This window comes from Anas platyrhynchos, chromosome 25 (assembly GCF_047663525.1).
Source record: "Anas platyrhynchos isolate ZD024472 breed Pekin duck chromosome 25, IASCAAS_PekinDuck_T2T, whole genome shotgun sequence".
Classification (NCBI taxonomy): domain Eukaryota; kingdom Metazoa; phylum Chordata; class Aves; order Anseriformes; family Anatidae; genus Anas; species Anas platyrhynchos.
The window spans coordinates 9,844,733-9,856,670 of record NC_092611.1 but is presented as its reverse complement, the minus strand read 5'-3'; the positions used below and the strand labels follow the sequence as shown (position 1 = coordinate 9,856,670).

At 47.2% G+C, this 11,938-nt stretch overlaps 1 long non-coding RNA gene across 1 annotated transcript; it reads left to right on the top strand.

Annotated features, from left to right (window-relative positions):
- The first annotated feature begins 379 nt into the window (after window positions 1–379).
- LOC106020462 (uncharacterized) lies at window positions 380–3,742 on the top strand. The gene is made up of 3 exons (XR_001195972.4): window positions 380–524; window positions 1,091–1,321; window positions 1,872–3,742. It is a non-coding gene; the product is annotated as an uncharacterized lncRNA (long non-coding RNA).
- Window positions 3,743–11,938: the final 8,196 nt, after the last annotated feature.

The window sequence follows — 11,938 nt, the reverse complement described above, 5'->3', positions numbered from 1 at the left end:
TTTTATGCTGGGCTAGTAAAAAAGAGTCTGTGCTGATAAAATACTTTCTCTGCTTGTAAAATTGGAGAGTGTTTTATCTCCGATGCTGAAATTGCGTTGCCCTGGTAGTTGCTTGTGGGCAGGGGGTGGCAGTGGGTGCTGGAGCAGAGGGGGATGCGATGCCTGTGAATGTTAAGGCTCCCAAAATGTTCCTTGGAGAGGGCTTTTCTGGTGTCTGAACCATCCTTGTCCTCTACAAGGGCTGCTTCTTTGGGGACAAAATGCAGCTGAGCCAGTTAATGGAAGGAGAAGTGATTAAGGTGTAATCATCTTCTGACTGATCAAGTATCCCTTCAGCTGGCCAAGACAAAGGTATCACCTGGGAGGCAGACAATAAAGGAGGTGAGATTCTGCGCTGTCTTATCCTGTCTTTGCCCTTTCCTGAGACCTGTCCTACAGAGGCAGGATGCTCAGCTACATGATATCATCACATCTCTTCCACTTGGCTGCATGAAGCTCTGTGAGGTTTTGGTACCAGCTAAGAGGTAACAATCTTCAAGGGTGGTTCCTTTCCACTTGCTAACAGAAAGAAGAAGTGGTACAAAAGAACCTGGATTTCTAGTCCCCAAAGGGCAGATTCAGTCTCAACTTCTTATGCTAAACTCTCCCCAGCCTGAGTTTACTGCGGGTGTAATGAGCGCAGCTTTATCATGGCAGTGATCGTGGGATAATAACAGCTCTAACAACAGCGATTCCATTGTAATACAATTTCTGCTGCAAAAATATTGTTATTACGGAAATTGCTGTGACTGGTTGTAGCTGGGGAAACGTTGAATAATCCTCCACAAAGCAAGGGAGTGGGACGAGATGCTGGGAGCTGCTCCTTGGCATGTGCCCACCCTGCTGCAGGGAGTACAGCCCCACACCTGGTAGATGCTGCAGACACTCGGGGCAGGGTCTTCCCCTTCTCCTCTGCTGAGAATTCACTTTCCTAGAAAACATTTTGGAAAATTCCCCCTCCGCCCTGACCTGAATTCAGGTCAGGTTTTCCCCAAGGAGCCTAGGAAGGGATGTCCTGCTCACCCACTGCATCTTCTGCTCTTGTTTCCAGCTGGGGAAGCTGCTCTGGAAGAAGTCTCGAAGGCTCAGCACCAGAATGAGTTTAAGGAGATAAGGGAAGTCGCTGTGTTAACAGCAAAAGTATTGAAGAGAATGTGTTACAGGGAAATTTGTAATTTGACATGCTGTTATGTAAGGAGTTTTATGCATGCTGTACCCAGATACGCCACTGAAAACAGATGGATTAATGGAGGAATTTATCATTTATACGGAGAAAAATAAGGTGATCAAATCAGAGCGAATTTTCCCTTCCTTAGAGATAGGAGAGCAATTACAGCACAATGCAGTCTGTGGAGAACAGAGAGGGGCTATTGTATGCACACAATGGAGAGCAGAGAGAAAACTGCAGGAGAGGGAAAAAAAGAGAGAGAGGGAGACGGTGACAGAGAAAGCAACAGAATAAACTATTATCTGTGACAAGGACACGATGTAAACGTGCGACATCAAAGTGACAACAGAGGCATCGTGGCGAGGGAATTTCAGCTGCAGTACCTGGTGCTGAGGGAAGGCGTGGGGTGGGCTGGGGGCTGCCAGCAGCCTGCCCTGCATGGGGGCAGAGCGAGCTGGATTTGGTGCTGGTGTGGGGTCTGAGGGCTGTTAAAGGGCATCTGTGATGGTGCTGGGCAGGGCTGGGGGGCTGCTGCAGGGAGGGTGCCATGGGAAACCCCTGGACCACAGCAGTAGCAGGTTCCTGAGCATCCCCAAATCCCCTCAGGATTCTGCCTTTTCAAGTGTGCAGGAATTTCTAACTTCTCACTATTTCCCCCCTCCAGGCAGCCCGTTTTCTTCTATATCCTGGAGATGGATCCCAGCATAATTAAACAACAGAAACTCTCAGGAAATGCATGCATTTTTCCATGGGGAGTAGAAGCTGAAATATGATGTGCTCCAATGCCGCTTTTTATTCTTTAAGTTGTTTCCTGCCACCCATGCACCCCATCAAAGAATCCAGGAAAGCACAATTAATGTAATGAGCTACAGTTTCAAGCCGTGGAAAGCCATTGAAAACAAAGCAAAACCCAGTGAAGATCTGTGTTACTGCTATTTTGGCCAACACTTGAACCCTTGAGCTCTGCACACAGCAGTCCATGCTTCAGGCTAACAGCTGGATGCAAATGCCCCAATCATTTCACTTTCAGTGCTTCCTAATTGTATTTAGACCTATTTTACAGACTTCAGTGACATTCAGAGAGAACAAAGCAGGGTTTGCTGTATGATGGGGAATCGACTGCTGGGCTGGGTTATCTGCTTGGTGCTGCTCGTGGGGTTAACGCCATTCTGGCATTACTTTTTTCTAACCTGATGCAAATTATTTTTAGTAGCCCCAATACAGACTTGTGTAATAAAAGCCTGAGGGTAGTGCAAACATCCCATTGACTCAAAGAAGGCAAAAAGTGGTCCCCAAAGGGAAGCAGGGTGAGGGTGCTGGTGCTGGTGACTTGTGTTGCCCCACAAGGGCTGGCAGGTGGCTGGGCAGCAGGGACCAGCAGATGCATCACCACGAGGATGTGTCCAGCCTCCATCATGACAGGCAGCTTGCTTTAAAACTGTCCCGAGCTAAAATTCCACGTGTATATTGAGGAATAGCTGATGTGAACAGTGAGGGAAATGAATCTGGAGCTCTCTGCAGTCCCTGGACAACGGCTTCCAGGATGGCAACTTTGCAGACGCTGATAATGAAAAGGGGAAAATACAGCATACAGATAAAGCAGACATCTCCCAGAAGGTATTTAGAGAAGCAGTGACATTTAACAGAGGCAGTGGTGCCAGCAGAGCCATTACAAGTTGTTTATCATGCAAGCTCATCCAGTGCTCAGGAGATTTTGGGTCAGCCATTTCATTTCCATGAGAATTTGATTTCAGGGTGGTGAGTTCACCCTACAATGAGATTTGGCTGTGCTGGTTGTATGTTTTGTAATGGCTCTGGAAAAAAAAAAAAAAAAAAAAAAGTGAAAAAGCAATCACTAAAATATCAGCTTCCCGTTCTGAGCTCAGCGGGAGAGGCTGACTGGCTCTTTTGTTAGTGATGAGAAGGGGAGCCATGCAGAAAAGCCCTCAGGAAGGGTGTGAAGGGCTTAATTTTTGCAGACACACGTGGACCTGCTCTGACTGCAGCACATATGTATTTATTTGGCTCATTTTCAGTGTACTGATCTGAAAATCCCCTTCATAGGCAGAAATAAGGACTCCCAGTATGCCCAATACCCTTGTCCTTGCCCCATGCTGGGTGAATTTCCACCTCTGCTCTGCCTTGTTCCTTGTGACACTAAAACCAACCTCCTGGTCATCCAAAATAGGCAGAAACAGGAGCATTTTAATTATGAACCATGGCCTTAAGCTTAATAGCTATGCTTCTCTGTTGAATACCTGGCTGAAGACTTTAGCATTACATGTACCTATCTCTCTAAATAGACATAACCCAAGTGATTTCCTAGGGAGCAGTGACAATCCAGGAAGGAGATGGCTCATTGGGAATTTATCCCACCTGCTTGCCTTCTCTTGTACTGCTGGAGGAGACGGTGCTGAATTCTCTGGCTCACCTCATCCCCTACTCCCCGCTATTCTCTGCAGGGAACCTCGGGGTACACTGCCTTGGGTAGAGCAGTCCCTTTGCCTGATAGGCAGCTAAGGAGGAGAACCTGCTGATGACCTCTATTTCCAACCAGTTCACCAGTAAGATATGATAGAAAGGAGAGAAAGGATTTCTTTCCCCAAGTCCCGGTCTAACCTCAGGCACTGGCAAAGCTGCAGTGATTCTCTTGCCCTGCTGCTTGGCTATTGTGGGAAAAACAACTAATCATCCTAATCTGATTCTGTTCTGGGGAAAAAAAAAAAATCTATTACGATCCCAAGGCAATGCTCAGAAATGAACAATTTAAATACATTACCGAGCTGTTTGTGCTTTATAATGAGCTTTCTAGAAAATATGATATTGTTTTTCTGATAATCCCTTTATTGAAGTGTTATTGATTTGCAGAAAAGAATTCTAGCGTGTATTCTTCTCGGGCCTCTGGAAGAGGATGGATTGTGTCAGCTAGCTCCTCTTAAGAGGTTTAGCTGTGCATGGGGTTGCTGTTCAGAAAGCTTTAATGTCTCATTCGGGATACGAGTGACCTCCGCATCTGCACATGAATAGCACTCTTCCAGCCTCAACCATTTTGTGATCTGCCATTCTGTTCTCTCTAGCCAAAAAGGCAAGGGATGATTATTTAGGATGAAAGACTTCTCCTTTCCAGTAGTGTCACAGAGCTGCCAAAGCCCTCTCCTTCCCCTTCAGCAGCTGGGCACAGCTGCCCGGGGAGGAGCAGCTCCTAGAGCGTCGCAGCAGACGGGGTGAGGAGGAGCACTGGGGCTCCCTGCTGAGCCCTTGAGTGCTGCACCAGGAGCTCGGCATCACTGAGCACATGGGGACACAGCTTCAGTGCTCCAGCCACAGACAGAGAACAGCCTGGTCCTGCTCCACAGGAGCTCAGCAGGTCTCTTCTCATCCCCGTAGGCAAATCGGCAGTGCTGCAGAGACCCTGTATCCCCTCCATGCCGCTGCTGAAACCTCCTGTAATGAACGGCGTGGCAGCAGGTACTGTGAACTTGGCCACGGTGTTTTAGGTAAACAAGGTGTTCATGGCTCACATTACTCTGTGGTAAACCTCTAGGGCTGTTTTTCCGCATGCCTGGAAGGCGGTTGGCAGAGCACAGCGAGCCTTTCTCCGAGTGACCTCTAATTATAAGTCTTGTTATTAATGGATGTTATTATTCAGCCTCTTCCCATTATACTGCTCCTCAATTACATAGGCTCCCTCTTAGCTTCTGTGTCCTTTTCATTTGCTTACTGCCATTTACCAAGTATTTCAGGTGTGAAAAATACATGGAGCCCCAGATGGTTAGGTATCTTCTTTCCTGATTTCAGCTACATGCAATTCCTTTATTTTTCAGACCAAAATTGCAGGCAGGTCTGGAGAACAATGACTGCAGGGAAGGAGTACCAAGAGTCAATTAAAAAGCCTGGAAGGCCATTTTTATTAATAGCATGCCAAGACTGAAACCCTGCTGCAGACAAGTGGGCAGGAGTTCGCACATGGGTTGCAATGATAGAATTTCAGAGAATTCCCTACTAAATCAGAAAAAAAAAAAAGGAATACAGCTTACCCACCTACACACTTATATTATAAGCCAGGTGCCCTTGAAATCAACACCAATTGCATGTTATTTGTTGTTTTATTGACATATTACAATTATGCTTAGCAGTCTTGAGCTCAGAGAGAGACATCCCAATCCTTTCGGGGCAAAAAGCAGAGACAGTCCCAGCTCTGAAACCTATAACCCATGTAGATGAGATAGAGACAGGAGAACTATCCATGTTTTATCAATGCAGAATTGAGGCACAAAGAGACAAAGACGTGAACTGCTGGAAAATTGTAGTGAAATCTCTCCTTGACTGAAGACTGGTGTTTGAATTTATTGAAACGTTTTGAAAATGTATGTGAATTTCATCTATTTTTGTTCATAATGCAGCATAAAATAAAAGCACTTTATTTCATCAATTACAAAATGAATCACTACTTTTTAAATTTTGAGATGGTGTTTCATTTCAAAGTTAATTTTAGTTGTATTAAAAAAAACAAGCTCTGAAAAATGAAACTTTTATTTCCAGATTGAACACATTTTGAGTTAGTTTTCTGACTTTGCTGCTGATGAACAGAGGAATCTAAAAGATTTGCATTTACTGATAGGGAGGCTGTGGCGAAGCAGGGAATCAGGCTTTGGTGCCCTTCAGCATACATGGGCAGCATCTCTTGTCACTCCATGGGCATAGGATGAAGTCCACCAGGATGCAGAAGTTAATTGAAAAGTTGCAGCCACACCAAGAGCATAAGGATGGCTGAGACCTGGGATTCTGGAAATACCGTGTGCAGTGCTCTTGTTAAACAAGCTGTTTCAAGGCAATAAATGAAAGCTGCCTGGTGTGTAAGCGGCTTCACTTTCATGATGCTGAGCACAAGAGATCCTCTAGCCATCTTCTGCTATTACCTAAGCAAATGGACTGGCATCTCTTTCCTGCCCTGTTCTCTTCCCTGCTGCAGGGTAAATGGCAGTGTGTGGTGGATGGAGACCACAGGTAGACTCCAGCAATTTAGAGAACACAGTGCTTTCTGTAACACAGCTCTGGGGGCTAAATGGTTCTAATGACTGTGTGTGAAAGCACAAGGCAAGCCAGCATGGGTCTCAGACATGCTGTTTGTTATAAAATTCTTTTTTATAACTATTAAAGTAATAACTATAATCAATCTACTCATTGCCAAAGAACAAGGATCCCCATAAAACCAATTCTCAGCAAGTAGGTGCAAAATAACTTTTGTCAATAGGGTAAATATTGCTTTAAATTGCTCATAATGATAATGACTAATGACAGGGTATGCACATATTAGGAGAGTGTTTGTATTTACAGCTCTCATAGGAGTGAAGTGTGCATGCCTCTGACCCTTCCCCAGGCAGAGGAAGGAGCTGCAGGCAGTGCTGCAAGTGCTGTGTGGGGGCTGCGGTGAGGTGCTTGTGGGCAGCTTGGTCATCATGCAGGCACAAAGATGATGGAGCTGGCTCCTGCAACACGGCAGGTTGCTAGTTTTAGCTGAGCAGCTATCAGGAGAAAACCCGTTTTTATCTCCTTTGTGTCCTTAGAGACATTTTCAAAGTGAACTCCTTGGGCAGTGCCTAGAAGTTAATATATGCATTAAAATTGCATTTCTGTCTAGCTGCCCCCAGCTCAGGGCACTGGGGTGCAGGACCAAGAGAGCAGATTTATCTACCGGGCCCAATATGCAGACCACCTGCTAATATTTTGCAGGTTATCATGTTGAGGAGACAGGGATGCACAGGCTGGGTTCCCTCTCTCAGGCCCACGTTCCTGCTGCTGGTGCTGTGGTCCTGATGCTCTCCAGGGGCTTTGCTTCCTCACTGGAGCCCGGGATCCTGTTGATGTCAGAACTGATTCGTTTTTTGGGGAAGTTTGCATCCTTTTTCCAAACAGATGGCTGTTACAAGGCCAAAAAAAAAAAAAAATAATAATTCTGTTGCTGTCACCCATGTTATCTTCAATGAGCATGTAATTGGACACTAAGATGCTAATTGGACTCTGCAACAAGTATTTACCGATTATAGTTCGCCTGATTCTCTCCACTGCTTTGTAGTTGTGAGCACAATGCTCGCAATCTCGTGTGTGTTTTAATTGCTTGGTGTTGTTGCCATCTCTAGCTGTCTTTGATCTGAATCCCCTTGTCAAAGACATTATTTATTGATAAGAATGACTCATCCCCCTTTCTATGCATTTAAACTTTCTGTGAGAAATAGGAAACTTATAAAACCAGTTCAGTATTGACCACGTTATAGCAATGCCAAATGTGGATGCTTAAAACACTATTTAAGTTACAGCCTCTTCGGGGAAGAATTTCCTGCTGTGTTGCTGCTGGCAGCCTGCAGGAGATGCATCAGCTGCTGCTCTCCATCTCCAGCCTTGTACCTCTAGTATCTGCTAACCCCCTAAGCGGTAAGGGCTTGTTAGACTCACATGCTCATCACTCAGCCATCCCATCTCACCACAGTGCGTCTTCTTTAGCACAAATATCGACTCTAGCCCTATGTCTTACTGCTGCTTTATTTTGTGGAATTGGGCAAGCCGTTTGACCTCTCTTTCCCACCTCCTGAATGCTGCCAGTGCAATTCAATTGCCAAATCAGAAGCGATCTCTCTGCCTCCTAAATAATTCATTAGCTAATGTTTGCTAAATGCAGCAGACAAATAAATTCTAACTCCTCTTGCACTAGTTTATCACATCGGCTTTCACCAACATAATTAGTTCATGCATGGTTAACGTCACCTTCCCTGAATGAATTTTTGCATTTTACTGATCCACGATCTTACACCTACAGTAGCCCATGAGCTTTCCCTTAATTAATTTCCTGTGTCCACTCTGCAAAAGGTTTGATTGTTCTGATGGGTTCTCTGTTGATCCCATTAGAGTTTAGTTACCTTCCAGAAAGGGGTTAGGGAGAAAGTGGGAGAGAGTCTGGGAGCTGTTTGTTGTGGCCAAAACAGTCCTGACTTGGGAAATTTTACTTAGTTTATTCTCCTTCTACCATTTCCTTTCTCCCTTTCTCCCTTCTCACTAAAGAAAAAAGGGTACTTTCTCTCTCTCTCTCTTTTTTTTTTTTTTTTTTTTTTTTTTTTCTGATGGGAAGAAAAAGGCAAATCTACAGAAGTTCAACCTTTCCTCTCCAGACTGTTGTGTGCAAATCCTCCAGTTGGTGCTGGTGGCAGCAGCTCCTTGGCATGCCTCGCCACTAGTCTCTTGCAACGCATTGAACTGGCACCAAACCCTGTCTGCAGGCAGTGTTCAGCGCCAGCATGTGATGGGACTGAGGCAAAGAACACCGAGGGCTGTTCTGTCACTACTGCTTTCATAAGATGTGTGTCTTATTATGTCTGCTGGCTTCCCTAGGCCTGGACACACCAACTCAAGCAGGTCCCAGATGAATGGGTCCACTCTGAGCAGGCACAGCAATGCTCCCACGATGGCCATCATCAAAGCCATCAGGAGCGGGGGCAGCCCACCCGCACTGCAGCCCCCCAGGACACTGCCTTGCAGCAGCACAGCAGCTGCCCTGACGCCAGGTGATGTGAGCTGAGGCTCTGTGCCCTGTGACTCCATTCTGAGCCTCAGAACAAGGAGCAAGTGACTCCGAAATGATCTCTCTTTGGCGCAGCTTGTGCCAACTTTGTTTTGATTTCTGGGCTCGTCTGGCTGGGTGACATTTACTGATGGACGTGACATTCATGTCAGGCCTGCTTGTGCCCGCGGAGGTGAAAACCACAAGCCATAGGTGAACAGATGCATCTACCCAGTCCTGACAAACTCCAAGTTTACTTATTCCTGGGAGTGAGCCGGCACTTCATTTTCTTCAGCCAGCTGGAACTCCTGCTAGGGCTGTGATTTTCTGCAGAGGCCCTTTCCGTGTCTGAACTAATAGAAGCAGGAGAGAGACAATCAATACTTTGGAAATAGCCTATTTCTTCATGTGCTGTTTGAGCAGCAGTGAGACTTCTGCCCCCCTCCCAGTCTTGATTCAGCATCTGCAGCACGCGCACGCTCTGCATGTGGATGGCAGATGAAGGTATAGGTTACTGTGTGTTTCTCAAAGCCAAGCACATTTGCACTTGGCTCAGGCGAGGCTCACATGCTTAGTGGCACGATGCATCTTATTGGGAATGAGGTCTGGACTGTATTTCAGAATAAATGCAGTAATTACAATTGGCATTTCTGAGTCTCCTGCTGGCAGCAGCCAGCCGTCTCGCTGACAAAACACTGTTATTTGTGGTGCTGGCCGTGTGGGGGATCCAGGGAAGTGATGCTCAACCAGATGCACCTGTTTACACAACATTAAACCAGCTGTTAGCAAGAATTCATACTCTCATTCCTATGCCCTCTACCATGAGGAGGGAGGGATGAGAGAACCCTGTCCTTGCCCATTTGTCCTCCTTTAAAGTCTGTGGTGTGGACCATGGCCTCAGCAGATGGTGCTGGGGTGCTGCTGAAGCCTGGAGGTGGATTTGATGTGGTAGCCTAGAGTAGGACCCAGATGTACCCTGGGTTTTCTAGGTCTGAGAACTGCTGCAAGCTCTCCTGGGGCTCAACCTCCCTGTGCCTCTGGTGGCTAGGAGCCCCTGGATGCAGAGTGCAGTGATACAATATCCACCCCCAGCTTCATCAGCATGGGGATGCATCTTCTGCTTTGAGTCTCCAGGGACAGGAGACAGAGTATGTAAGTGCTTGTCACTCCCTGTGGCAATCTGTCCCCAAGGGCAGCCCCTTTCCTGCTCCCTTGCACAGCCAGTGGCAGCAGGTGTCCAGAAGGCAAGTGCCCTCTAGCCAAGGCAGGGATCAATGGCTAACCTCCAAGGGAAGGGCAGCAGAGGAAGCTCTCCAGCTGGTGAGTCCACAGAGGATATTTGCAGTCACCCTGCATCTCTCTGCTCCGTCTGGCTGGTATTTATGGCGCACTCACAGGTGGGGATGCAGACAGTTTATCCTTTAGCATCCTTGGCTTTATGTAAGCACCTTTGCTCAGAAACCTGTGCAGGTCATCCCTGCTGCTTGGACAATAATCTTAATGCTGTAGGGCCAGGGTAGCCCAAGTGGCATCTTCAGTGGTGGAGAAAAAGCAGCGAGCCAGGCCCAGCAGCTTTCCTTTGGAGATCTCCAGCAGGATCCAGCCTGGTTGTGCTGCACGGAGGGCTCAGAGCATCCAGCATGGCCCCTGCTCAGGGCAGCAGCTCCCCCGGCAGCAATGCTGGCTGGTGGAGGTGCTGGGATGAGATCAACTCTCTGCTGTGTTTACATCTAAAATTAGAAGCGAAATGAGAGAGCATTATGCTTGCAATTTCCGGATGATTAAATTTAAATATAGCCACTCGCCACGGTGTTGTGCGAGGTGCAGCTCAGCACCACGCTGCTGAGCAAGCAGGGGCGTCCTCGTCCTGTGGCGGGGTGAGGCAGGCATCGTGCAACCGAGAAACTGCCTGGCTCTGGGGATTAATGACCCCATGTAGTCTGAAAGCCGATCCGGGAGAAGAGAGAAAAACCATTGTTTTCTCGCCCTTTCTTTTATTAGATTCTAAATAATTATCAGGCGAATCCTGCTCTGCAGCTTGCCGCTGCTCTGCAGCCCTGGTGGCCCGGAGCACCAAAACCCATGACTTGCCTTTCTCAGTTCCCTAGCAACGAGCCAAAGCAGCAAAATGGGCTTGGCCCTATCACAACAAGATGTTAAAGCAATTAATATTCATCACCAGCGGTTCCCTGTGCTGGAAACGCAGCTCTGCCCAGGGAGAGCAGGCAGGGGTAGCCCTGGTTGCAGAGAGAAAAAATTTGTGACAGAATTGTGTTGGGCTGACAGTGAGGGTGCATGTGCCTGCATGAAGGGGAATGGCCAAAAATGAGAGTGCTCACATGCTTGCCTGTGGGACCATGTGGATGCAAGCACTCCCAAAATAAGGGTGTCCTAACACAAGTGAGTGAGCGGTGCTGTCGCCTTTGAGAAAAGAGACATCTTGGAGGGTTAATTCTTGTGGTTCTGCATGCTTCTGCCAAGGACAGCACCTGCTAGCTTGTCTTCCCAGTTCAAACCAAGCTCAGAGAACAGATTTCTTAAGAAACTGCCACTTTCTTAAAATCCTGCTGGAAGTTGCTGGCCCGGCTGGTGCCTGAGCTGCTCTGTGCTGCAGCTCCGAGGGGAGTGGGCATGGGACAGGAGCAGCGCCGACCTTTGGTGCTGGAAACCACAGCAGTAACTGCTCCCCTCTGCAGGCCAGGGCAGGTGGGATGGGGGTGATGCTGCAGGGAACCATCCTGACGTGTGCCTCGACACATCTGTTTCGGCCGTGGCTGTGTTACAGTGGAGGTGGCTGGGTGACCCTGTGCATTAATTCTGGGCTGCTGCAGTGAAAGCTCATTTCTTCCCGTGCTCTGAGATGGGCAGGCAGCTCCAGGGGGAGATGGATAACCTGACTGAGAAATGCATTTTGCTTTCCTACGAAAGCTCAGAGCAAATAATGGTATCTTTATTTTTTATTTTCTTTTTTCATCAGAATTCCAGGAGAAAACTAGGGCATGAGAATGTTATTAAAGAGGAAAATAAATAAATAAACAACCACAAGCCACCTGCTCCAATTTCTTTCTCTCTCATTGCTCTAGCTCTGGTTTTGGCTATATGTCACCCTCGTGGCTGTAGCAAGAGGTATTTCTAATAGTACAATAAGAGCCCTCAGCAGCAGAGCTGCACAAGCCACA